At 47.6% G+C, this 27,650-nt stretch overlaps 1 protein-coding gene across 1 annotated transcript in view; it reads left to right on the top strand.

Moving 5' to 3' along the window:
* Positions 1–3,548: 3,548 nt before the first annotated feature.
* VDAC1 (voltage dependent anion channel 1) overlaps positions 3,549–27,650 on the top strand; it is a 71,579-nt gene continuing 47,477 nt past the window's right edge. Inside the window, exon 1 of the mRNA XM_028103548.2 lies at positions 3,549–3,731. The gene's annotated coding sequence lies outside the window, so the exon portion shown is untranslated. The remainder of the gene's footprint in view (positions 3,732–27,650) is intronic.

Raw genomic sequence — 27,650 nt, 5'->3', positions numbered from 1 at the left:
ACCTCTTCAGCCTTCTCTACCTAATGGCCTTGCGTCCTTGGATGAGATGACACCCTTAGAGGCTATTCGGTCCGGTCCTCTGCCTCACACCTTAGATGTACGTGGCCATGATGGAAGGAAGGGCATGTTTTGAGTCCTTTGAAGGCTGCCACAGAGCAAGAATTCTCTGGGCATGGAGTCTCTCCCATACACCATGGATCTTCCATGGAGCTGAATCCACCAGGTATCAGTCTGTGTGGGGTGCTGGGAGAGAGCAGTGAGGAAATCTGACTCAGCCTTACCTGCCCAAGGCTCAGGGTCCAGTAGGGGAGATGGGGAAATGGACATAGCACAGACATTAGACACACATAAACATATCATTGCAACATGTGCAACATACAAAAGAGATATCCAAGACTAAAATGAGAGCTGGGGTGCCTGGCTGGCTCAATCGGTAGAGCATGGGACTCTTGTTCTCAGGGTCATGAGTTCGAGTCCCACACTGGGGCGTAGAGCTCACACAAAAAAAAAAAAAAAGAGAGAGAGAGACTAAAATGAGGGCTGACCTCAGCAGGAAATGACCTGGTCTGGGGGAATCAGGAAGGACTTCCCAAGAAGTGACAGTTCAACAGAGATCTAAAGCCGGCATAGGAGTTACCTTGGTGAATGGGGGTCTGGGGAGAGAGCATGCAGGCCAAGTGTACAATATGTGAAAGGTCCTGAGGTCTGTTGAAAGGACAGAAGGATGGAGGAGTTGCACCACTGAGCAAGGTTACAGATGGTCTGGAGAAGAGGGCAAGGACCTGGGTCCAGGCTCTGGGGACAGTCACCATGACACCCATGGCTCTTCTGTTTGCTCTATCTAGGTTTGCATGGAAAACAAGCCTTCTTGGTGGATGTTTTCACAGCTTATGTGAGGATTACCAAATACCAGCTCTCCGCTTACCTGCTTGGAGCTCCCTCCGTCAGCACATAATTCCTTGCAGGGTGGGGTAAGCATCCTTCTTCCCTAGTTTCTTTTTTTTTTTTTTAATTTTATTTATTTATTTATTTGAGAGAGAGAGAGCACATGAGAGGGGGAAGGGTCAGAGGGAGAAGCAAACTCCCTGCTGAGCAGGGAGCCCGATGCGGGACTCGATCCTGAGACTCCAGGATCATGACCTGAGCCGAAAGCAGTCGCCTAACCAACTGAGCCACCCAGGCGCCCCCCCTAGTTTCTTTTTTAAACTCCAAATGCTCTTCAGAAAGGGGAAGCAACGGTCTTCCCCCTGCTGAGTGATGGGGATGGTTTTGAGAGAACCAAGAGAGGAAGGGGGTAAGGCTGCTACAAACACCTTGTAGGTGAGATTGACTTGGCCTGACCAGCAGCCCCTCAGGCAACAAAACCTCCTACCTTCCACTCCTACTACTCAGCACTTCTCTCTTCTCAGGATGACCTGGCGTTCATGAGCTGGGGCCAGAACTCTGGCACCTGACTCCCACCCAGGCTCTGTGCCTGACACCAGGTTGCAGGACACCCCCACCGCAGCATGCTTGCTGCTTGGCTTGACTTCCTTTTTCAAATTAGATTTAATTTCAAGTTTAAAAAAAATTTTTTTTTTTTAAAGTAAGCTCTCTGCTCATCATGGGGCTTGAACTCAGGGCCCGGAGATCAAGAGTCACATGTTCTACCGACTGAGCCAGCCAGGCACCTCTCAAAGTTTTTATTCGTTCTTTAAAATTGATTTCTAATGATGTAAATAATGCAGACATTGGGGGAAAAAACATGGTTAAAGCTAAAGCTTTCCTATCTCAGGATCCTACCTGAGGGGTATATTTTGGGTGGGTCTTCTTCCAGTCCGTTCAATGCATCTTCATTTGTATGTGTACAGATACAGGGGTAGATAGGTGTACTTTAAAAAAAAAACCAAAGCCATAAATCTGAGTTCTGTGTATTATTTAGCAACGTCCTTTCCCATTAACAGTACCTCTTGAAGATCTCTATATTTGTATCATTGCACATCAATGTATATAAACCCCCCTCATTCTTTCACAACCACAGTTTAGTATTCCCAAGTGTGTATTTCTGTAGGTTAATTATTTTGTGACTGATGAATATCTATTCACACTGTTTCCAGATTATTACCATCACAAGCAATACTGTAGCAAACATCCTTGTATGTGCCTCTAAGCCTAGCTCAACTCACGAATAGTGATGAGATATCTGTCAGAGGAGGCATTCAAGTAAAAGGTGAAATAATATGCCTTCTTCACCCCAGAACAGTGACGCTTATAATTTATTGTACACGACAATCGCCTGGAAAGCTTTCTAAGATTCCACTTGCTGGGCCAGACCCCTGGTGTTTCTGGTTTAGGAGCTCTGGGCTGGGCCTGAGAATATGAATTTCTAACTAGTTTCCAGGTGAGGCTGCTGGGTCAGGGACCTTATTTTGAGAATTACCGCCTTCAGGGTGTTGGCTGCTCTGCTTTCATTTGCTTAGGGTCAGATCACCCTTGGGAGACAATGTTCAAGGAGAATTCACCCTAGGCTTCTCACTCTACTGAGAAGTGAGTGTTCTGGGAGGCAGGGCCCTTCAGGGTACTGGTAGTGGGTCTAGAGGTCTGGCTAGCAAGGCTATCCCCACAGGTGTTCTGGCTGGGTCTGGAAGCCCAGAGCCTTTTATCCCTAGACACAGCCTGCAAGACCAGCCCTTTCTGGGCACAACCCCCACCCCTGTAGCTCACCCCATTCTTCCCTCTGGACCCTAATGAAAGGCTGAGGCTGGTAGGGAAGTGCTCTGGGGTTTTTATAACAGAAAGGACAGGAGACCACATCTCCAGAGAGGGTCTTCTAAAGGTCTTGAGGTTTCGGGACGCTTTGGCACTCTTTGTTCCCTATTTTACTACAGGAGGTCACACTGGGGTTGGGGGGCGGGGAGCATCACTGGGTGTGGGTGGGGGAACCTGGAGCCTGGACCCTTGGAACTAACAACATCCCTCTTTCCTGGTGGCTTGGAGAGGGACACTTCTGCCCCTGACGATGGTCAATTTGCAGGCTGAGGGTCAGACCCCAGTGGGCATTTGGCCAGTGCCTCTGCCCAGAGCTGAGTTTGGACACCCTGCGGCTCCCGGGCTCCTTGTCCTTTGACCACTGGGGTGTTGTTCATGAACATCAGCAACCTTGATCATCAGAAAGAAGCTTCCTCTGGACTGCCGGCTTTTTTGTTTGTTGCAGTTAACCAGAAGGGAGGATGGAAGAACCCTCAGCCACCATGCCACAAATCTGGTGGGAGGGATGGAAGCTCCTTTGGAGCTTGGGAGAGCTGCTCCAGGCCCCTCTCTGGTGGAGGCAAAATTTGGATCCAATTCTAATCCAGTGCAGAAATGTTGTCTCAGGTAGGCTGTGTGCCTGTGTGCCTCTCTCTCGGGTTATATCTAAATCTTGAATGTCTTCTCTGATTTGTTGGTAGTTGCCATCCCAGTGCTTAGCACAGATAAGTGCCTAACAGATGTTGTTGACTACATGAATAATGAACTTAAATACCCAGAAGGTGTCTGCAAGATGGGCTCAGGCTGCTTACCCCCTGCAGATGGGGGCTAGACCCTAGGGTCAGCTATTTAGCTATTTTAGGCCCTTCTCTATACCGCTGCACCTGTGGGGTCTGGGTCCAGCACCATCAACAACCTTTGGACAACCTCAGATGTACAAGAGGCCCTGGCGAAGGCTCTGCCGCTTACACAGGGGTTACCCTGGGACAGGCCTTACCGCAGCGGTGAGTGTGGAGAGGGGGCACTGGCTTCCCCCTTCTCAAGGCGGGGCGGGGCAGGGCAGGGGGAGTGGGATCTGGAGCGGGAGCCCAAGGTCTGGCGGCCAGGCAAGGCTAAGCCCTGTCCAGTATCCCATCACCCACCGGCCTTAACTTGCTAACTCTGCAGTAATACTGGAACTGGGGGGTAGGGAGGGAGAGAATTTTAATCCTTTCAGACTCAAATCTTAACTTCTCATTTCTTTCATGATACCCACTCCTAACCCAAAAAGCGAAAGCCGAGGTTGGGGGAATTCTGCACGGTGGAAAAGCTCAGGGTGTTACTTTTGTTCTGGGTCGGGCTGGTCTTTTGCAGCTCGCGTCTCAGATCCAAGGTACCCCAGACCGAGTCTGCAGGTCGGGCTCCTGAGTGGGGCTGAGTCGGGGCCTCAGAGGGTGTCCCCCGAAGCTGGGCGAGGAGGATGCCCCCACCTGCGCAGCCCCTGCACGACTCGGCCCTGCGCGCCCCTGGCCTGCTCTGTGGGAAGGGGGCAGCCCTAGGAGGCTTCCCTTTGTGGGCCTCCGAGCCCGGCCCCTTCCTCTGCCCGCCCCAAACCGTGCGCTTTGAAGTGGCCGCGCACGGAGGCCCCCTCCCCAGAGCGGCGCCGCCCCCGCTGCGCCCGCACCTTGGCAGTGGCCACGCTTCGCAGGGAAATGGGCCCCTGGCACCCGCTGGGCACTCTTTGTAAATTCATCCCCGGGGAGGCCCAGCCGTGGGGCCGCTCCAGGAGGATCCGCCTGCGGGGTCCGAGGGCCGAGGTGTATATAGGGTTAGCCCCTCAAGCCTCTTTCATGATTGACTACCTCCTCCCGACTTAGGGCGGGACTGTCAGAGCCCCCCACCGGTTCCTCTGGAGGAAATGGGGCGGGCTGGGGGGTGGGGGTGGGGAGGATGCGGGAACTAGTTTTCAACGGAAAATCCAACAGGCCCTTTTGGCAACATATTTGTACCAGTACTTAAAAACGGTGCAGACCTAAAAAAAAAAACACCTCAAAACAACAACAACAACAACAAAACCAAAAAACCTGGGCAGACCTTTGATCTAACAAGTCCATTGCTATGAAAATAACCATAGATGTGTGCAAAGATGTCGTACATTACATCACACAGGAGCTTTGTTTAGAGCTGGGAAACCGTAGAAGTACCTAGCAGTAGGGATCGGTTATATTCTCTAATTAACCAGTTTACCACGGGTCGCACACCGTTGGAACAACCCACGACTTCAAATCATTTGCAATGACGATGTAGTCTATTTACTACCTCCCAAATGCTCTTGATATTAAATGAAAGCAACAACTATATATACTGGTATGAAAAAAGACTGGAGAATATAGGAGACCACTTTCTTAGTAGTCTTCTCTGGAGGAAGAAATCTACTGTCTCCTGCTAAGATAAAGGATACCTATTATTGTCATAGGCTTTTCTGAAATTCTTTATACTTTATACCATAATCATGTATTTTTTTTAAATAAAACTTCAGTTATAAGATTATAAAACAAAATTTTACTAGGTTTCTCAGTAATTTCTCATTTGAGTAGCACCCCACAAGACTCAACATTTTTAACATATTTTTCTCTTTTCAAAATAGGCCTTCAGCCCGTGGAATGGGTAGGCAAAATTATTGTTATTCCCATTTCACAGAAGGGAAGGCTGGTGCCCTGGGAGGCGAGGGATGGCTTGCAGGTGTGAGGCAGTGCAGGGCAGACACCATGTTTTCCATAGCACAAAGCTCCTCGCAGGTGGCAGAGCACACATGGAGTAATGGAGTGGGAAGAGCTGCAGGCCAGATGTCCCCTTCGGGGTATGGCCAGAACCCAGGCATTCTTGGCTTCCCTGCCACCTTCAGCATGCAATCCACCCCACTCACTGCAGCCCAGATCTGCAACAGTGGTGAAATGAGAAGTCTTAGAAAATGTTAGAGCAGAGGGACAGGGGCCCCAGACCACAGTCCAGGCTCTTAGGTGTCCTGGGTCTGATTTGATCCTACTCATGGGGACTGGGGGTGGTGGAGGGACCTTCTACCAGACTGGAACTTGTCAAACGTTCAGCTTTCTTCCTAAAAAATGAGCTAGCTATTGGGGTGGGTGCCTGGCTGGCTCAGTCAGTGGACCATATGACTCTTGATCTCTGGGTTTTGAGTTCAAGCTCTACATTGGGTATGGAGCCTCCTTTAAAAAAAAAAATTAGATGTGGGAGAGGGAGAGTCCCTCCACCTCTGTGAAGCCGTCATCCCCCACCCCCATCCATTGCTGCTGGTCTCTCCCATCCAAGTTAAGAGCAGTACTGAATTAGTAGGGGATGGTTGGTGGGAGAGAAGGGTGGAGGAGAAGTCTCTTGTCTTGGGGTGCATTCGCAGGGTTTGAGCCCAACTGAAATGGCTACAGGCATTGAAATGGGCCCCTCAGTCTTCATCATAAGGGTTAGAGAACACTAAAAAAAATTTCCCTTTTCTCTAGTTAGCTTTGGTGATCTTTTGATGTTCTTGTTTCTAGCTTGGCAGTTTATAAGTCATTCTATGCTTCTGAGTTCTTTAACATTCATCTTTGTGTTTTTCTGAAAGCACAGTAAAACCTGTGGGTGGGGGGTCTGTGGGGGCGGGAGTTTTGCTGGGGCCCCCAGAGGGTACTGCTACTAAGTATAATTCGCTTTTACTAAAACACACAAAAATCACCTCCCAGAGAACTTCTCTCTATTCTAAGTTCACTTTAGATGAATGTACCAATTCAATGTAGAGAGTTTCCAAAAGATTAGAAGTAATGAAGAACAGAAACCAAGACACATGGGATAGAAGAACCCGCTCAAACTCAGCCATCAATTTTCCAGAACGGATGGGTACCTGAATACTTAAATGGAAGAGTCACAGTGATTTCTGAGCAGAGAAAATAGAATCACTCTATAGCTAGCCATACTGTAGTGAAACTTCACGACACCAGAGACAATGAGAAAATCCTTGAAGAAAACCGCAGAGAAAAGAAACTTTCCCTACAAAGAAATGATCTTAAACAGCCTTCTCATCAGCAATGAAAGGGAAGGATGCTATCTTCAAAGTGCTGAGGGAAATCATTGTCCCTAAAATTTTATGCCAAACTACATGTTATTCAAGAATGAAGGCCAAATAAAGACATTTCAGACAAAAAAAGAAAAAAGAAAAAGATGTTCTCTTCCATGCCTTCGTGGAAAGAACTGCTAAAGGCTACTCCTCAGAAAGAAAGAAATTAATCCCGGAAGATGCAATTGAAGGAAAGAAGCAGCCCTGAGAAAAAGTATGCATGTGGGTAAATCGAAGTAAGCCTGTAATCTAAAAAGCAACAACAATAATATTGGTAGCTAATTTTGGAGAATTTAAAAACAAGAAAGGATATAGTACTAGGCAATGATAATGGTTAAGATGGAACTGGGTAGGCGCCTGGCTGGCTTGAAGGTGGATCCTGGGACTCTCGTTTGTGAGATCGAGGCCCACATTGGGTGTAGAGATTATTTAAAAATAAAATATTTAAAAAAGCAACAATGAAAGATGGAACAGGATCATTGGTGTAAAGCATTCTAAGATTCTTTTGTTTTGGAAGAAGGTAGAGTAGAAAGCGAATCAGGACGCTAAGAAAGCATAAGCTACAGGATGGTTCTTTCTACTCTTTATTTTTTTTTTAAGATTTTATTCATTTATTTGACAGAGAGAGAGAGAGAGTGAGCATGAGCAGCAGGGAGGAGCAAGGGGAGAGGGAGAAACAGGTTCCCCATTGATTAGGGAGCCCGAAGCAGGACTCCATCCCAGGACCCCAGGATCATGACCTGAGCTGAAGGCAGGCACTTAACCGACTTGAGCCACCGAGGCACCCTCTACCCTTTTTTCTTAAAAAAGACTCCCAAGTTGAATAAGCTTCAGGTCCCATAAAGCCTGGATCTGCCTCTAGGGTAGGGTTAATGTTTTATATTCAGATTTTATAAGAATAGTTGTGTATGTTTAAAAAAATGGAAAGATGACCTGCTGAAGGTATAAGAAACAAAATGCATGACTTCTAACCTGGTAGGAAAAATAAAGTTAAGAAAATTGGATCCTGGGGCGCCTGGGTGGCTCAGTTGGTTAAGCGTCTGCCTTCGGCTCAGGTCATGATCCCAGGGTCCTGGGATCCAGTCCTGCAGGGAGCCTGCTTCTCCCTCTCCCTCTACTGCTCCCCCTGCTTGTGCTCTCCCTTTCTCTCTCTCTCCCTCTCTCTCTCTCTCTCTGTCAAATAAATAAATAGAATCTTTAAAAATAAAATAATAAAATAAAAATAAATAAAAAGGAAAAGAGAGGGGAAAAGCAAAGAAAACACAGATTAGAGTGGCAAATGTGGCCAAAATTCTTACTTGACCCTCGATATCTGTTCTCCATCTGTCACATGGTATTAAAAGTTTTTATTGAAATATAATTGATATATAGTTTCAGGTGTACAACATACTGATTAAATATGTGCATATTTTGCAAAATGATTATCATAATTAGTCTAGTTAACATTATCACATATAAAGAAAATTTTTTTTGGTAATAGAATTTTTAGCCACGCCAATTTAAAATCTACATCTCTCATCCTGCTTTACTTATAGATGTGGCCGATGATAAGTGACCAGAAGTGATGTTGCAACTCCTAGGTTGCCATTTGAAAGGAAGGGAAATTACCTTCTTTTTCTCTTCTGGTTGGCTGGAACTTTTTTTTTTTTTTAAAGAGTATGAGAGTGAGTGGGAGGGGGAGAGAGAGAGAGAGAGAGAGAGAGAGAGAGAGGAGAGAGAGAGAGAGAACCTTAAGAAGGCTCCACAGCCAACACAGAGCCAGACATGACCCTGGGATCATGACCTGAGCAGGAATCAAGAGTCCGATGCCCAACTGACTGAGCCACCCAGGCGCGCCATGGTTGGTTGTAATTTAGGCTTACTAGCAGGAGCTAGATCATCTATCTTGTACCAAAAGAGAATAGGATGTGTACTGAGGATGATAGAGCCATAAGAAAGAAGGAGACTGGCCTCTGATAACTTTGTGGATGGTTCTCATATTGGCTCGGACTTTTATGTGAGAGAGAAAAATTTCCCATCTGGTTTAAGCCATTTTGAATTTGATATCTTGGCAAAAGCAGCTGAACCAATATCCTAATTTACTAGGTATCAATACAGATATGTTAGAAATTACAGTAAACTAAATGGATTAGACTCACCAGTTAAAGGACAATGATTTTCAGGTCAGAATAAAACAAAACCAAAATAAACACTGCTGCATTTGTTTGTGATATTGGTTATGTCTCCAGCTGCAGTGGATTCACACTCTATTGCCAGGGTCGGAGAGTTGCAGCAGAGACTGTAATGGCCTGCAGAGTAACAAATAGTCACTATGTGGCCCTTTACAGAAAAAGTCTGATGACCCCTGAACTAGGTCACGGAGAGGCTGCCTTTTAGGTAACAGGCTCGAGCATTGGAAACCTGACTAAAGCAAAAGGGCCACAGCGACCACTGTGAGCTGAATGCAGACAGGCTCAGCATTTGTGGCCATAGGTCCTAACTAACCAATAGACTACTTACAACCAAACTACCAACAAACGGGAAAATTCCGTATGTTCCCGTACCTCCTCACTCTGCCCTATAACTGTAGCTCCTCCCCACTGCCTCCTCACAGACAGTTTCTCCTTTGCTGTTCTGTGTGCCACTCCCTTGCTGTGTATACGGTAAACTTCTCTTTTGTTCTGCCTTGGGTGAATTCTTTGACCAACTACACCTCTGGCCTCCACTAGATCAAGTGCCCCACATTTGGTGGCCCCCCCATCCCAGATGAGCTCCTACAAGTCATAAAGCAAATTTTAACACTATCAACAAATAATTATCATACTGACCATATTCTCTGATCTTTTTTATTTTTTAAAGATTTTATTGATCTATTTTATTTTAGAGAGAGACAGAGACAGAGCAGGGGGAGGGACTGAGAGAGAGAGAGAGAATCTCAAGCAGACTCCATGGTGAGCGTGGAGCCCCACATGGGCCTTGATCCCACGACCCTGAGATGATGACCTGAGCCAAAACCAAGAGTCAGATGCCCAACCAGCTGAGCCACCCAGGTGCTCCATATTCTCTGATCTTAATGAGCGAAGATTAGAAGTTAAAATCAAAGAGGTAGCCCAAATAACCCCATTACGTTTGGAAGAAAGTCTAAAGGATTCACATGGAAACAAAAAAATCATAAAGGAAATTACAAAATATTTGGAAGTGGAGGACATGGAAACATCACATAAGAAAACTTGTGAGCATCAGTTAGAACAATGATTAGAGAGAAGTTTGTGTGCTTTAAAAATATATTCCAGGGGCGCCTGGGTGGCTCAGTCATTTAAGCGTCTGACTCTCGATTTCAGCTGGGGCGTGGTCTCAGGGTCGTGAGATCAAGCCTTGCCTCAGGCTCTATGCTGGCTGTGGAGCCTGCTTGAGATTCTTGCTCTCCCTCTGACCCACCCCCACCCCGCCCTGCAAACAAGCTTTCCCTCTTGCTCAAAAAAAAAAAAAATTATATATATATATTCAAAAATGATGAAAAATTAATAAGCTCAGTACTCAACACAAGAATTAGAAAAAGAATAGCAGAATAATCTGAAAAAAGTGGTGAAAAGGAAGAATGGAAACAAAATAAAAACAAAGAAGCAATAGAGAGATAAACAAAAGCAAAAGTTAGTTCTTTGAAAAGACCAAAACAAACCTCCAACAAGATGGACCAACCAAAAAAAAAGAGAAAAGGAACAAGTAATACTACACTGATTAATTTACTAAATTAATTTGCTAATTGAATTAATTTAAAATAATTAAAAAGTGAATGTAATAAAAGATCCTGTAGAGATTTTTTTTTTAAGTTATGAGAGAATACCACCAGCTGCTTTATGCTGACAAACTGGAAATTTCAAAAGATACGGGTAATTTTCTAGGAACTTGTAAACATCCAAACGGATTCAACAAGTTATAGAAAAATGGAAGTATCAGATATTTATTGCTGAGTAACAAGACACCCTGAAACAGAATGTCTCAAAACAACCATTTTCTTCGCTCGTGATTCTGTGGGTCGGCAGGTGAGCCAGGCATAAACCCAAGAACAGCCCTTCTGCTGGTCTCACCTGGAGCCTCTCAGGCTGTAGCAGCACCTGGCAACTCTCCTGGGTCTGGATGGTCCCCTTGGCCTCCCTCACCTGCCCTGCAGTTTATGCTGGCTGTCAGCTGAGTCATGTGTCTCCATCAGGTGATTCCAGGCTTCTCCTGCTAGCAGGATTCCCAGTAAGATGCAGAATAAAGCAAACCCCAGCACACAAGTGTTCTCAAGCCCCTGCTTGTGTCACATTGGCTAACATTTCATTGGCCAAATAATATCACATCTTGGCCGAAGCAAATCACTGAATCAACATGGCAGGGCCTTTATTATTACCATCAGCTAAAACTAAGTGAACATAAAAATCAGCCCTCTCTATAATGTGGTATTCCACACTGGATGCTGGAACAGAAAAAAAAAAAAGATGTTAGTGGAAAAATTGGTGAAATCCAAATAAAGTCTGGAGTTTAATTAATATAATATACCGATATTAGTTTCTTATTTTGACAAATGTATCACAGTTATGTATTTTCTTTTTAAGATCTAATTGGCTTTATTAAATGTTGCGTGAGGGGCGCCTGGGTGGCTCAGTCAGTTAAGTGTCTGAGTCTTGATTTCAGCTCAGGTCATGATTTCAGGGTCGTGGGATGGATTCCCGAGTTGGGCTACGAGCTGGGCGTGGGGCTTGCTTGATTCTCTCTCTCTCTGGCCCTCCCCCCCCAACTCACTCACTTGCTCTCTCTCTCACACACACACAAATACACACCGTGAATAGGATCAGAGTGGTTTATGAGAGAATTTAATGTGTAATTTATAAAAAAGATAAAATAAATGATTCACGAATTGGGCAGCATCCCATCCAGCAAGTAGAGGAGAGCGCCTATGTACTCTTAATATTAGGGGAAGCTAGGTGGTAGTTACACTGTTTACAATCTTTGCACAACTTTTCTGTAAACTAGAATTATTTCAAAATTAAAAGTTTATTTTAAAAAGCCAGCAGCATATTGAGAAACTCCTGGCCTAGATAGTTTATTCCAAATAACTCAAACAATAGATATTCCTCTTTTATTTAAATTGTTCTAGGGACGCCTGGCTGGCTCAGTTGGTGGAGCATGCAACTCTTGATCTTGAGGTTGTGAGTTCAAATCCCACTCTGGGTGTAGAGATTACTTAAAAGTATAAAAAAAAAGCAAAACTTTTTTTTTTAAGATTTTTTATTTATTTGACAGAGAGAGAGACAGAGAGAGAAGGAACACAAGCAGGGGGAGTGGCAGGCAGAGGGAGAAGCAGGCTCCCTGCTGAGCAGGGAGCCCGATGTGGGACTCCATCCCAGGACCCTGGGATCATGACCTGAGCCAAAGGCAGATGCTTAATGACTGAGCCATCCAGGCGCCCCCCAAAAAATCTTCAAAAAATTTAAAAAATTGTTCTAGAAAATTGAAAAAGAAGGAATGCTTCCTAATTGACTTTATGAAATTAATATAATCTTAATACACAAGGTGGTTAAGGACAATATGAGAAAAGAAATTCTATACCAATCTTGCTTATTTCATCCTAAATAAAATATTAGCAAACTGAATATATATATAATTGATCCAGCAGGGATACAACAATAGTTTAGAATTAGAAAACCCCAAGTCAGGACCCCTGGTTGGCATACTTAGTTAAGTAGCTGACTCTTGGTTTTGGCTCAGGTCATGATCTCTGGGTCGTGAGATCAAGTCCCACATCAACCTCTTTGCTTAGTATGGAGTCTGCTAGTTTCTCTCTCCCTCTCCCTCTGCCCCTCCCTGTGCTCACACTCTCTCTCTTTATATATTATAAATTTATTTGAGAGAGAGAGAGCACAAGCAGAGGGAAGCAGCAGGCAGAGGGAGAAGCAGACTTCCCGCTGAGCAAGGATTCCCCACACAGGACTCAATCCCCTGGGACCCTGGGATCATGACCCGAGCCGAAGGCAGACACTTAACTGACTGAGCCACCCAGGCATCTCTAAAAAAATCTTTAAAAATAAAAATAAAATTAGAAAACCCCAAGTAACTTATTAAATTAACACAGTAAAGAAGAAAACCCATGTAATCTTTTCAATAGATACAAACAAATAGCATTTTTAAAAAGGATTTATCTATTTTAGAAAGAGAGGGATAGAGTGCACGTGCACATGCACACGTGGGGGGAAGGGCAGAGAGAGAGAGAGAGAGAATCTAGAGCAGACTCCCCCCTGAGCATGGAGCCCAAAGTAGGGCTCGATCTCCCGAACCTGAGATCATCACCTGAGCCAAAATCCTGAGTCAGACGCTTAACCAACAAAGCCACCCAGGTGCCCCACAAACAAATAGCATTTGATAAAAATTTAACATCACTCATTGTAAAAACTCTTAACCATTTCAGAGTTAAAAGAAACTTCCTGAACTTGAGACAAGATATCTGTCAAATATCTACAGCAAAGGATATTCTTAATGGTGAGATTTTAGAGGTATTTCCTTTGAAATCAGATATGAAAGAAATTTATGTGCTAGTGCTGATAGCATTCGACATTGTACTAGATGTTTTAGCTAGCGTAGTAAAACAAGAAATGCAAAGAATGAAAATTGCAATGGAAAGAAAAACTGTGATTTTATGTGCAGATGACTTGATCGTCTCCATAAAATATTCAAGGAGATTTACAGGTAAACTGAACTAAGGAGCGTTCAGTAAGATGGCTGGATATAAGGTTAATACAAAAAATGTGATATAAAAAAATTGTTTCCCAGAGGGAACATGGAACAGGGTGTATAAAGTTTGTTTCTTAAAAGAAAGATGGGGCGCCTGGGTGGCTCAGTTGGTTAAGCATCCAACTCTTGATTTCGGCTCAGGTCACAATCTCAGGGTCCTGGGATAGAGTTCTGTGTTGGGCTCTGCTCTCAGCAGGGAGTCTGCTTGTCCCTGTCCCTCTGCTGCTCCCCCTGCTCATGCACACTTTCTCTCTCTCAAATAAATAAATAGATAGATAAATAAATATTAAGAAAGGAAGGAAAGAAAGAAAGAAAGGAAAGAGAGAAAGAGAAAGAAAGAAAGGAAGAAAGAAAGAAAGATGGAGGAGATCTGAAACAAAGTCTCATTTGTCCCAATCTGGATGATGGGTACAAGTATGTTACATTGCTTTCTTTTTTATTTTTTTTATTTTTTATTTTTTTTAATGTTTTATTTATTCATTCATGAGAGTTAGAGAGAGAGAGAGAGAGGCAGAGGTAGAGGGAGAAGCAGGCTCCCCGCCTAGCAGGGAGCCTGATGTGGGACTTGATCCCAGGACCCTGGGATCATGACCTGAGCCGAAGGCAGACGCCTAACCATCTGAGCCACCCAGGCGCCCCACATTGCTTTCTTTTTTAAAGTGTTTTTATGTAGGGGCATTTGGATGGCTCAGTTGGTTAAGCACCTTACTTTGGCTCAGGCCACGGTCTCAGGGTTGTGGGATAGAGTCCTGCGTTAGGCTCCGTGCTCAGCGGGAGGGGAGTCTGCTTGAGATTCTCTCTCCCTCTCCCCCTGCCCCTCCCTTGCTCTCTCTCTCTCAAATAAATAAATAAATCTTAAAAAAAAAAAAAAGAAAAGTGACTTTCAAAAATGATTCTTTGGAGTAGCCCTTGGCAGGCTTAGTCAGAATAGCATATGACTCTTGATCTGGGGGTTGTGAGTTCAAACCCCATGTTGGGTATAGAGATTACTAAAAAAAATAAATAAACTTAGAAAAAATTGGTTCTTCGGGAGGGGTACTGGGAAGAGTTTTCATTTCCTTATCTGTACCACTTTAGTATTCATTGAACAGTACTTCCTGAGCAAGCCGCTTCCTGGTGTTAGGCTTTGTGCCCAGCCATGGGGACCAGACTCCTAGTGTCGGGCGGGTAGTGAAGCGTGGGCTGGGAAAACGTGCGTGTGTGGTGCATCGGCTCAGTGCCTGGAGCACGGCTGCACTCAATACACGGTGACCATGATTATTACGGGCTCCTAAGCAATGGCACAGAGCTTTCAGCTGCCAAGATAGTCAGTCTCTCATTAGTCCTGCCCTTGGCTTTCTGGTGCCCAACACATGTTCGTTAAAGTCTGCATTCAGCCTGTTCCACACGGCCCAGCGTGTAAACAAGTCAGCACCAGAGTGTGAGTCGGGTCCCGGGAGACCCATAGATTTCACGGATCCAGAGAGGAAGGAGGGAGCCCTGGCGGGGCTGTGAGAGCTCCTCAAGTAGACACAGAGTCTCCTGGGCCCCTGCCCAGGCCTGGCTGTGGCCCTCATTTCTTGCTGCTTGTGCCTCTCTGTGTCACCTTCAGCCACATAATCAAACACATATAACAAAAGAAAAGAAGCAAGACATCATACTTGGGTGGCACTTAGGTTTGCTGCTGCTGAGAATCTGTTTTTTGTTTTGTTTTGTTTTTATTTTATTTTATTTTTTCTTTTTTTAAGATTTTATTTATTTATTTGACAGAGAGAGAGACAGCGAGAGAGGGAACACAGCAGGGGGAGTGGGAGAGGAGAAGCAGGTTCCCGGCTGAGCAGGGAGCCCAACGCTCGATCCCAGGACCCTGGGATCATGACCTGAGCCGAAGGCAGATGCTTAACTGACTGAGCCACCCAGGCGCCCGTTGTTTTTTGCTTTTTGTTTTTTTAGAGATTTTATTTATTTATTTATTTGACAGAGAGAGACACAGCGAGAGAGGGAACACAAGCAGGGGGAGTGGGAGAGGGAGAAGCAGGCTCCTTGCTGAGCAGGGACCCCGATGTGGGGCTCGATCCCAGGACCCTGGGGATCATGACCTGAGCTGAAGGCAGACACCTAACGTCTGAGCCACCCAGGCGCCCCGAGAATCCATTTCTGAATGAAAGGAATTTTGTGGGGGGCCAAATAGGGTGGGGGGGTGCAGGTCTGACTTCATTGTTCCAGCACAAAAGAATTGCCCCGTTCTTTGAAAATCCTGGAAGCCCTTCCATGCTAAAAAGGCTCAAGGATGTGCCAAGGCTCAGGAGGCCTGAGGTGGCAGGTCCCATTGGTGGGGAGCTTTTGAAACTGGCCTCCTGGCACCGTGAGCAAAGCTGCTTAAGGCCCTGGGTGTGGGGCATGTCTTGGAGGACAGGAGAGTACCTCCCTGGATCCAACATCCACTGCATGGGGCAGGCACTCTGGCACACTCCACTTTCCCGGAGTTTCGGTTGGAAGAGGCCGTCTTTGAAACTCCACTAGGCTCCCACGCCAGCCAGTTTCCTCCTGGGCTGGAGCCAAGGAAGACGTGGGTCCAAGCATGCCCAAGCCTTCCATCGGGCCTTGTCCCCCTGAAACTGGGCCCTGGCTCTGTGGCCTGGGAGCCCAAGATCCTCACGTTGGCTGGCAGGAATGAAAGGGTTAGGAGTACTCAGTCTGCTGCTCCTGCCAGGGCTTTCCTTTTCTTTTTTAGGACCTTTCTTTCCCCGTTGCCCCAAGCCTAGAGCTCTGTAGCTCCCTGCCAGTGTCGCGGCCTCACTGGCTGGCAATGCGGGCTCAGACAGAAGGCTGGTAATTTGTAACTCATGGCCTGTCTCTGACATGGGCAGTGCTGAGTCACTGGGCTCGCCTGTTCTGCCGAGAAGTGCCAGGCGTGGGGCAGCCCCCTGAGAAGGTCCTGGCAGGGGTTGGGGGAAGCCCACTCTTAACGGCTGGGGACAGCCGGCCTCAGCTCACGGCAGGGGCGGGGGGCGAAGCCTGTCTGCTGGGGCCACAGCCCCTTGAAAAGGCCCGTGGAGTCAGGTCAGGCCTGCTGTATCAGGGCACCTGCCTCAGCAAGGCCTCCCTGCCTGGGTTCCCCCCAGGCCCTGGGACTCTGCTCCCTGTCAGCCGTGACCGGAACATACCTCCCATAATCAAGGCTGGTGCAGTGGGTGGCCTGTCCACGGTCTCTCCAGAGGTCTGAAGATTCTGGGTCCTGGGGGCACCTGGGTGGCTCAGTCCATTAAGCATCTGCCTTTGGCTCAGGTTGTGATTTGGGGGTCCTAGGATAAACCCCGTGTCGGCTCCCTGCTCAGCGGGGAGCCTGCTTCTCCCTCTCCCTCTGCCACTCTCCCCTGCTCGTGTGCTCTCTCTCTCTCTCTCTCTCTCTCTCTCTCTCAAATAAATAAATAAATAATCTTTTTTTTTTTAAGATTTTATTTATTTATTTGGCAGAGAGAGACACAGCGAGAGAGGGAACACAAGCAGGAGGAGTGAGCGGGAGAAGCAGACTCCCCGCGGAGCAGGGAGCCCGATGCGGGGCTCGATCCCAGGACCCCGGGATCATGACCTGAGCCGAAGGCAGACGCTTAACGACTGAGCCACCCAGGCGCCCCAATAAATAAATAATCTTAAAAAAAATAAATGTTTTTTTAAAAAAAGATTCTGGGTCCTGGGTGACCTAGGGACAGCAAGGCTGCTGACCTGGGTCCTCCAGCCACTCACTTGACCTTCCTTTGCTTTTCACTTAGAAAAGGACAGAAGTGAAAACAGTGAGGATGGCCTTTTTACATTTTCTGCTCATCAGACTGGCAGAACATTTAAAAGGACTAATGATGCCCAGTGTTGAAGAGAATGTAGGGAAATGGGTGCTGTCATGTGATAGTGGCTGGGAGCAAGGAGGCCCAGCCAGATTTTGGAAGGACCACCTGGTAGTGCTTGCTAACATACATACATACATACATTTATTTATTTATTATTTTATTTAGATTCAAACTAGTTAACATATAGTATTGGTTTCAGGAGTAGCATTTTTTTTAGTACCTGTTAGCATTTAAAAGACACGTATACCTTTTTTTTTCTTTTTTTAAGATTTATTTTATTTGAGAGAGAGAGTGAGAGAGCGTGCATGAGTGGGTGGAGGGGCAGAGGGAGGAGGAGAGAAATAGACTCTCTGTTGAGTGTGGAGCCAGAACACAGGGCTCGATCCCAAGACCTTGAGATCCTGACCTGAGCCAGAATCAAGAGAACAACGCTCAACTGACTGAGCCATCCGGACACCCCAAGACACATACACATTTGACCCTGCAGTATGCTTAGGAGAACATTTCCTATAGAAAACCTTATACAATGATACAGAAATATTTTGCAATTCCAAGTATCTCTATAGGTGTATATAACACAAAAACTTATGTTCAGGAAGGTTCACTGTAGGGGCACCTGGGTGGCTCAGTCAGTTAAGTGTCTGCCTTCGGCTCAGGTTATGACCGCAGGGTCCTGGGTTCAAGTGCCACATCAGATTCCCTGCTTGGTGGGGAGCCTGCTTCTCCCTCTCTCTGCTTGCTGCTCCCCCTGCCTGTGCATGCTCTCTCTCTCAAATAAATAAACAAAATCTTAAAAAAAAATGTTCACTGTAGGTTTGCTTGCAATATGAAAAAGAAAGCGACAGTTAATGACCATTAGTTGGGTGATGTATAAATAAAGTAGGCTTCACTTTTGAATACTCACAGCTGTGAAAAAGAAAAGGTAGATGTGTATGTACTGAGTGATGTGAAAGGATGTGTGTGATATCAAGTGAAAACGAGTCACAGAAGCGCGTGTTTCATATGGTCCTGTTTAACAAGCAGAGAGAGCCCTGTGTGCGCGTGTGCATGTGCACACCCAAATCCACATAGGGAAGGATGTCGACGGTGGTTTTCTCTGGGAACGCTCTGAGACTTGAGATAATGCGAGACTTTTACTTTGGAATCTTTCTATTCCCATATCCTGTGACATTTTTACAAGTGGGTATTTACTTTTAAATAAAAAGAATAAAAAACAAAAACAAAATAAACAGATGTCCTCATGAAGGATGAAGACTCAAATGTGTGTGTGTGTATAAACATGTCCACGCATGAGAGATGGGGGAAGGGTTGGAGATTTCTCCTGTCTCCCCCAGGGCTGAAAACTCTTCCCAGAGCCCATCCTCCCCCAGGTCAGATCACCTAGTGGGTGCCACAACCTGGTAGAACTCCCATTCCTAAGCAGCTTCTCATGTCCACCCTGCACCTCTCTCTGTTACTTCTTTGGGGGACCCCTGCCCCCCCCCACTGTGTTCCCAGAACACCCTGCCTGTCTCCTTTGTGGTCACCCCCTACTTCACTCCCATGCAGCACCAACTAAGGCAGGCTCCTGCCCCTCATAGGCACCCACTGCCCAAATGCCCTCCTCTGCAGCTCTAGTGATGGGGCCGATTCCAAAGTCTGTAATCAGTTCAGCAGGCCCATCGGAAGCCTGACTGCCTCAAATGCAATGCCTCCCTTCCTCCAGCCTGGAGAGCCCAGTGCGCCTGCAAGACCTCGGCTGGTTCTAGCAGCTCAGCCACACCCTAACCACCACGTTGGCAGGGCAAATGAAGCATTAAAAACAAACTAATTAGTACTTTGGGGTAGCTTCATTCACAAAATTACCTCACTGAGGCCATGTCTCATTTATAACCGACTTAATTAAAAGAAACTTGGTAAATTCCTGTAACAGATGAGGACAGCACTTTCTAGAAACGCCGTAATTGAAATGTTTTACTGCATATATCAAATGGTTATTAAATCTTTAATATCATAATTCCTTAAGAATGCTATTGTTAGTGACAAACAGCAACCCTTGCAACAAAGGAGCTAATTGTTCCCTCCTCTTGGCTCCGCAGCCCCCCACAGGAAGTCATAGCTTCTCTGCTGTACTTTCTCTGCGTTGTTAATGTGTATGAGCGTGTGCCAGGTCTGGGAGGGATCCGCCATAAAGATTAAGAATGGGAAGAAGCCCTGTTTCTGACTGGTTGACTTGGGGTTTAGAAAAAATGCATCTTTCCCAGGTGAGGCTGTGGCAAGCACTGGTTGAGTATTGGCCACTGTGGGTGGGCTCTGGCCCCGGGGTAGCACAGAGACACTGAGGGACTCCCCCAAGTTGCCCAGCCAAGTGGAGTTTGGAGAAAGCTCCACTGTGCAGTGTCGGGAGGCCTGCCTGAGCCTCTCCGGGAATGCGCCCTGAGGCAGGCAGGATAAAGTGCGCATAACCTGATCTGTCTGCCCCTCCTCCTTCCCCCCATACTGGCTTCCTCCCCACCCAGCTCCTGGGGACTGACTCCATGCAGGGACCCCAGGCACATCTTTGTGCAGGATGGGTGCCCGGCCTTCTCCCCTGAGCACCTGGCCCTGGAATGGCGGATGGGAGGGATCTAGAGAGTGGTGGAGGGCTGGCCGGTGGGCCATTGGTCCAGAGGAAACGGACAAGACGTGGACCCTCCTGAACTCTGGGAGGGAGCACTGAAGGGGTTTACGAATAGAGTGGAGGCCTTCTTGGAAGGAGATGTTTTTGCTGGCTTGGTGGGTGACTGGGCCAGGGCACGGCCACTCCTTGCTTCAGTTTCCTTTTCTATGAAGGAGGTGGCAAAGTTAGAAGGGCCTGTGCTTGGAGTCAGAGGGATTGAGTTTGAATCCTGGTTGGTTGTGTGTTGTGGGATTTGGGGCCTCTGTCCCTTAACCTTGCAGAACCAGAACGGGGAGCACGGCCCCAGGGCATGGAGGGCAGGGTTTCAGTGAGCCAGCTCCTAAAGCAGCAAGCACAGTGCCTGGCACACGGGTGGTGCTCAGTAAAGTGATTGGTATTAATTGTTCATACTATTTGATCTGGGCTGACTGCATCAAGTTCTTAGGAATAATCAAGCCCACGAAGAGGAGCTGAATGGGAAAGGCAATGTGAGGAGCTCTGACCCCAAACCAAAATGCAAGTTACTTTGCAACAGTGTCTCTGGGAAAGTGGTGTCGTCCTGGTCCCCCTAACCTGTGGTAGCATGCCGGGCTGTCCTCCCCCTAGCTGCAGCTGAGCACACACAAGAGCTGCTCATGGTCTTCTAGAATCAGGGCTGGCAGGACCAGCGGACTTGGCTAGATAGATGGGGAAACTGAGGCATAGAGGGGTGATTCGGGTTCCCATCTGGAGAGCTAGAGCAGAGTTGGAGTCAGCGCCCAGCCTCCCGGCTCCTTGTCCAGTGCTCCTTCTACAGTTCATTGCTATAGTCCTGACAGCCACTGGCCGCCCTTGGCACCTTTGAGAGAACCGGAAGAAGGTGCTCCATCCTCCTAACTGGAGGGTCCTGGCTGGATTTTAGCCTCACTGACTCCCTCGACCACATGCCCTCGTGCAGGGCACAACCCAGAAACCATATGTGGTATGATGTACTGCCCACTCTCCCTGCAGCCAGGATTAGACACACCTTTACAGCCCTCTTCCATGGAGGGGTGTGGGGGGGGTGTGAGTTGGCTTCCCTGATCCTCCAGATGCTCCCATGGATTTTTTGCTTGGGGTGGGAGAAGGTCTTTATCCATCTGGGTCACAGCCTCCTTCCCTACCCTGACTCGACCACCCACATGCCCAAAGCCGGGTCATCAAAACCAATATACCCAGCAACATCCCCATCCCCAATTTGACTTATTTCTAATATTCTATTGGAAGAATTTTTGCATCCTTTGAGTTTTTCGAAAGGATTCTTTTTTTTCCCCCAAAGATTTTATTTATTTATTTGACAGAGAGAGACAAAGCGAGAGAGGGAACACAAGCAGGGGAAGTGGGAGAGGGAGAAGCAGTCTTCCCAGCTGAGCAGGGAGCCTGATGTGGGGCTCGATCCCAGGACCCCGGGATCATGACCTGAGCCGAAGGCAAAGACCTAATGACTGAACCACCCAGGCGCCCCTTTCAAAAGGATCCTTAAGCCAGTTCGCATTAGGACGGTTTTGCCTTAACTCCAGGTCAGCCAAAGCACTTTAGAAGCTTCTAAGGAATGGAAGACCTTGAGACAAAGTCATTCATGTGTAGAAGAAGGGGCAACCATTCCCCCCGCAATTAGGAAAAGAGCAGCTTCTGTATTTCACACTCTCCTTATTGCACATTCTCTTTTATCTCTGACCCTGCCCGGGGGGGGGGGGGGGGTCTTGGAAGTGTAAATGGGGGCTTCTCCTCAGCGCATCCCCCAAAGGATTCACTGAAGAACTGAAAGGTTGAATAATTTAAAAGCAAACTGTACGATCACTAGAAAATAGAATTATTAACTTGTCTGGAAAGGGAAGGTGTATCAAAGCTGGAAACAATGGATGACATTATAAAAGAGAAGGTGGCAGACTTAATTCATCTACATTTCCACATGTAAGACAAAACCAAACCAAAGGGAACATAATCGACTGAGCATCATGCCTCAAAAGCTTTAAATATGCTTGCACCATTTGAACCAGTAATTCAACTTATGCTGAGTCTTTGGTAATGAATAGCCCTTAAATATGGAATTTGGTCATACTGAGAATTGTTTATTGTAAAATTATTTATGATGAGGGTGGGGGAAGAAAAACAGTAAATAGCTACATATGCAGTGATTGAGGAATGGCTAAGTCCACTTAAAAGAATATTATGAAGTCATTTTATTTTTTTATTTTTTAAACATTTTATTTTTAGTAATCGCTACACCCAGTGTGGGGCTCGAACTCACAACCTCAAGATCGAGAGTCCCACACTCTTCCAACTGAGCCAATCATGTGCCCTGAACATTTTTAGAAGTAGCATTTAAAATGACTTCAGGGGCGCCTGGCTGGCTCAGTCAGTAGAGCGTGTGATTCTTGATCTTGGGGTCATGGGTTTGAGCTGCACTTTGGGTGTAGAGATTACTAAATATAAATCAACTTAAAAAAATAAATAAAAATGTTCACGGAGAGGCAGTGATACATGGTATCAACAATATAGGTTTGGCATCAGCCAGACCTGGGTTAGAAATCAGGTGCTACCTATATAAACTTGGGACTTAATCTCTCTCTAAAACTCAGTTTCTACATCTGTAAAAATGAGGGACATTAAGAGTACCTGCTTCATAGGGTTATTGTATGACATGAGATAATGTATATAAAGTACTCAGCACAAAGAAAGCCCTCAATTGTCACGTTATGATTATTCTTTTGCAGAACTTAGACAATTATCCATGTTCGTTCATTCAGTCATTTAGCAAATATTTATTGAGGTCATATTTGTGCTAAGTACTGCTCTAAATCCTTGAGCCACAAGAGTAAATATGTTAATGCTGAAATGAAAAAAACAGAAGGTCTGTGTGCAGCTGGAGCACAAATGTGTTAAAAGTAAAAACATGAGGGGTGCCTGGGTGGCTCAGTCGTTAAGCGTCTGCCTTCGGCTCAGGTCATGATCCCAGGGTTCTGGGATCGAGCCCCGCATCGGGCTCCCTGCTCTGTGGGGAGCCTGCTTCTCCTTCTCCCACTCCCCCTGCTTGTGTTTCCTCTCTCACTGTGTCTCTCTCTGTCAAATAAATAAATAAATAAATAAAATATTTAAAAAAAAAAAAGTAAAAACATGCCCGGGGGAAAAAAAGACGAGAAGGAAATAGACCAAGATATTAGCTGTTATTGACTTTGGTTAGTGGAGGCCATTGGGTGATTGGTCCTTACTAGCCAATTTTCTTTAATGAGTATGAATTTCTTTTATGAGTAGTCATGAAGTTTCTATGTATTGAAAAAGTCAGAGAAAAATGGTGGACGTTGATTAGCCTTTTATGACCCGGTGTCATGCTGTGATGTGGATGTTGAGAAAAGCAGGGCACTGTGGTGAAATGTACCTCTGAGACACCGCCCCCCCCCCACCGCCATGTCCTCCTGCACCGTCAAGCCAGCCCTACCATCCCACGCAGGAACAACACTGGCTTGTGCCGATTTGCTTTGTATATATCCACATTGCACAAAAAGTGTGCAAAATCAAAACAGAGAACAGCAAAGCAAAAAGCAAACACCCCAATGGATTGCAGCTGATGACAGGGTTTGCAGTACCATGAGATGATACAATACTTCTTGGCCATAGGGCAGCAACGAGGTGGCATCCATGGAGCAATCGGGAGGCCCTGCAGCCCCCGTGGGCCGTGAGTTTCCTCCTGTTGGGGCCGCATGGAGACTCTGTGGGAACAGACAGGAGTGCATCTTTTCTCTCTTCTGTGGGAATGATTCTCGGAGGCCCCAGCCCTGGAAGCCTTCCCCGTCCCTGGGCAACTGCTCCTCACCCCCATCTCGACCTCCTGTTTGGAGAGACCTTGGCAGCACCTCTGGGGTTGCCCCTCCCTGCAAGCTGTGGGGACACTTACAAATCTCTGTTGCTTCTCAGTGGGTCTCGTCCCTGGGGCACCGCTGGGACCTCCCGCCTGTGTGTCTGCAGTCACGCAACACTCAGCTCCTTATTAACCAGGCCTCTACCCTGCCCCAGCAGGCGGCTTTGCAGGCAAAAAAGCATCCCTTTGTTTCCTTTCTATGACCTACTTAGGTATCAAAAGCTTCATTCCCTGGGGAGTTTCCAGGAAAGCAGCTGCCCCACCGCTCTGGGGAGGGGCAGGAGAAGCGTTCTAAGGGTCAAGGGCACTATCTGGGCTCCCTGCTGGGTGCGAGTATGTGTCCCTTCCTTCTCAGGGCACTTACTTCCCTCATTTCCACAGGGGTTATGTTAGGGGGGAAGGTGGGGCGGGGGGTGGGGGGGGAGGTGGCTAAGATCACTGACACAGCCCTAACAGCGCAGCCATAACACGGGCTCGGTGCACCCTCAAATCAGGCTATGTGGCTCCTTTTCATCACCCCCATTTCGCAGAGCAGAAAACTGAGGTCCAGAGACATTACCCTACATGCCCAAGGTCACCCAATAGGCAGGCGGTGGAGTTGGGATGAGAAGCAGAACAGGTGCTCCTGACCACTCTGCAGAGCATATTTAAAACAGGCTTACATTTGTGGGGAGGCCTCCTTTCCTCTATTTCGAGGTGCTGCTCAAAAGGACACAGAACTGGGGGGCCCTGCAGCCTGAGTTCTGGCCTTCACTCAACCCTCCCAGACCTTAGGTGGGTCCTTCGATTTCTGGCTGTGGAAGGCAGAAGAGTGTTCCCCACCATCCTACAATATCCCTGTCCTAACCCCTAGAATCTGTGAAAGGGCTCCCTTACAGGGAAAAGAGACTCCAGGGGCGTGATGAGTTAAGGACCTGCAGATGGGGAGAGCACCTTGGGCGATCCAGGTGAGGCCAGGGCAATGACAAGGCTCCTTCAAAGGGGAGGTAGGGGAGTCCGTCTAAGAGATAGGACGAGACAAAGCAGAGGACAAGAAAAGGGAGAGATTGGGGCGCCTGGGTGGCTCAGTTGGTTGAGCGACCGCCTTCGGCTCAGGTCATGATCCTGGAGTCCCGGGATCGAGTCCCGCATCGGGCTCCCTGCTCAGCGGGGAGTCCACTTCTCCCTCTGACCCTCTTCCCTCTCGTGCTCTCTATCTCTCATTCTCTCTCTCTCAAATAAATAAAAAAATCTTAAAAAAAAAAAAAAGAAAAGGGGGAGATTCGAAGATGCTGCGTTGGTGGATGAGGTCACCAGCCAAGGACGGCAAGCAGCTTCTAGAAGCTGGAAAAGGTGAGGAAATTATTCTCCCCTAGAGCCCCCAGAAGAAATGCAGCCCTGCTGACACCTGGATTTTAGGACTTCTGACCTCCAGATCTGTAAGATAATAAATTGTGTTGTTTTGAATCACTAAGTTTGTGGTGATTAGTTGCGGCTGCCACAGGAAATGAATAGACTGGGCTTTAACTGTCCCGTCCGTGAACAAGCGGGGTGGCTGGTTGGATGGGCCATACACACTGTGCTTTCCCATAGCCAGTGCAAGTCCCAGCCACAGGGCCTGGCGTTGTTTTGACTGATTTTGTGGACTTTTGTTTGGGAGTCTTGATCCCTAGCTGTTCTTTATCCTCTGTGGAAAGAGCTGTTGCTTTGTCTCTTGGGGTCCTGGGGAGTTGGGCCTGTAACTGGGGAGGCCAAGCCCCACAAGGGAGGTGAATAGGACGGCTTTGCAGGGCAGGCCTTGTTGGGGGTTGCTGGGTCCTTGCATTGGGCCTTGTCTTGAGATGAGTCCCCCAAAAGGCCCACACTGCCCTCTGGCCCCCCTGCAGAATTCAAGCCTCCCTTCCACAGAATGGCTGGGGTTGAGAAGACTGCCTCTATGAGAGCTCTGAGTTCCATGGGGTCCCGTTCTCTTCTGTGTTCCCAGCACTGGTAGCGACTCACACGGAGCAGGTGCTCGAGAAATGTATGTTGAATGAATGAATAATTCAGCAACACACAGAGCTCGGCACATCGCACAGTCATTTCTATACCTAGACACACAGCTAGACGTGCAGCTGCATACAATTGCTCACACTAACACACACCCAGATAGGAATGGGCACACAGACGCATAGGAGATGTGCACACACGTGGTGCTGAGCCCCATTCCGAAGGAAGACAGGACACTGGCCCGTGGAGAGAGTTGAAATGCCAGCTAGCATAGCAGGGCCTTGGAAATTTTAATAAATCCATGGTCACTGGAGGCTTCCCTCTGGGGCCCAGCAGCTGAGTAGGACCCAGGCAGGAAGGATGGGGCAGATCCCCCACTGATAGAAGGTGGGTAGCCAGATGCTGGCTGCCGTTGGTGGGTACACACACCTGCATACAGTGGGAGCTAGGGACAGAGAGGGGATGGGGGGCCCTGCACAGATGTCTGAGTTTGCCTCCCTGCATGGGGAGATGAACCTCTGACGTGTAGGTCCACAACACACCTGGATCCTGGAGGAGGCCCAACTTTGGGGCAGTTATCATAGACAGGAGGAAATGCAAGCTAGAAGTCCTGCCGGTAAAGGGATGGGGGAGGAGGCAGGGAGTGAGCAGAAAGGATCCCTACTCTAGGATGGGAAGTCTTGGTCTGAGTCTCAATCTGTTGCTTACCAGCTGTATGACCTCGGGCTGGTGGTTAGTGTCGGCTTCATCATCTCTGAAGTGGACTAATGAAGGTACTTACTTGTCAGGGCTAGAAAGGTCAGGTGAGGGAATGAGAGTCAAGGGCTCAGCTCACTGCCAAGGAACTAAAAAATGGTAGCCTGAGAAAACAGAGGCACTCAACCTGTCCTAGATCAGAATAACCAGGGAGGCGGTGAGGAGTCCTCTTCAGCTACCTCCCACCAGTCAGTCCCACAGGCCAGAATCCTGCTCTGAATGGGCTGGTTCTGGGAGAAGTATGGTCCATGCTGACCTGGAGAGGCTTGCTGTGTGACCTTGAGTAAATAGTTTTGCCTCTCTGAACCCCAGCTGCCTGGAGAGTTGTGAAGCTCAAATGAGACTGTGCATCTGAAACTCTCAGGAGAAGTGAGGAATCCTTCCTCAGCTGGGAGCATCTCTGGCCATCCTGGGGCATGAGAAATGATGATACCACTCTGCCAGGTCAGCTGACCCACTCTTCACCCCTGAGTCTCTGACCACTGTTCCCCGGCCACCTCACACGGGCTCAGAGGTGTTCACCGAGGCTCTTGACTAGATATGACTGCATCAGCGGGAACTCTGTGGGTCTGCCTTCTGATGCTCCCATTCTTTCATCCACACTCAGAAAAAGGCCCCAGCAGAGTCCCTTCCCAGGCATGTCTCTCAAGGGCCTACACACCCTGGGTGCAGAAACAGGGGAGCCCCAGATGCCTGGAGCATCCTGGTTTCTGCTTTATGGTGTGCTCCCTCCTGGAGATGGAGGCCTGGGCGGGGGGGGGCCAGCTTCATCAGGAAGCACAAGTCCCAGGCAGTGAGGCAGGGCCTGTCCATTGCCCCTTCGTAGCCCCGAGTGCTGAATGGGCCCCCACTGTCTCACCTGCTGGCCAGGAGTTCCTACAGGGCAGGGCGCAGGTATACTTCAGCTGGTCCTGAGCACTCAGCATGGGCTTGTGGGCTAAAGGGGTGCTAGGATGGGGGTTGGCAGGGGCTGTGAGGTCCAGAGTCCCTGGGGTTGGTTTTCATTGGCATGTGTCATCTCCT

This window comes from Eumetopias jubatus, unplaced genomic scaffold (assembly GCF_037043125.1).
Source record: "Eumetopias jubatus isolate StellerSeaLion01/CBP00866 unplaced genomic scaffold, mEumJub1_p1.0 scaffold_5, whole genome shotgun sequence".
Taxonomy (NCBI): domain Eukaryota; kingdom Metazoa; phylum Chordata; class Mammalia; order Carnivora; family Otariidae; genus Eumetopias; species Eumetopias jubatus.
The sequence above is the reverse complement of the archived record's forward strand: the minus strand, read 5'-3'. Positions and strand labels throughout refer to the sequence as shown.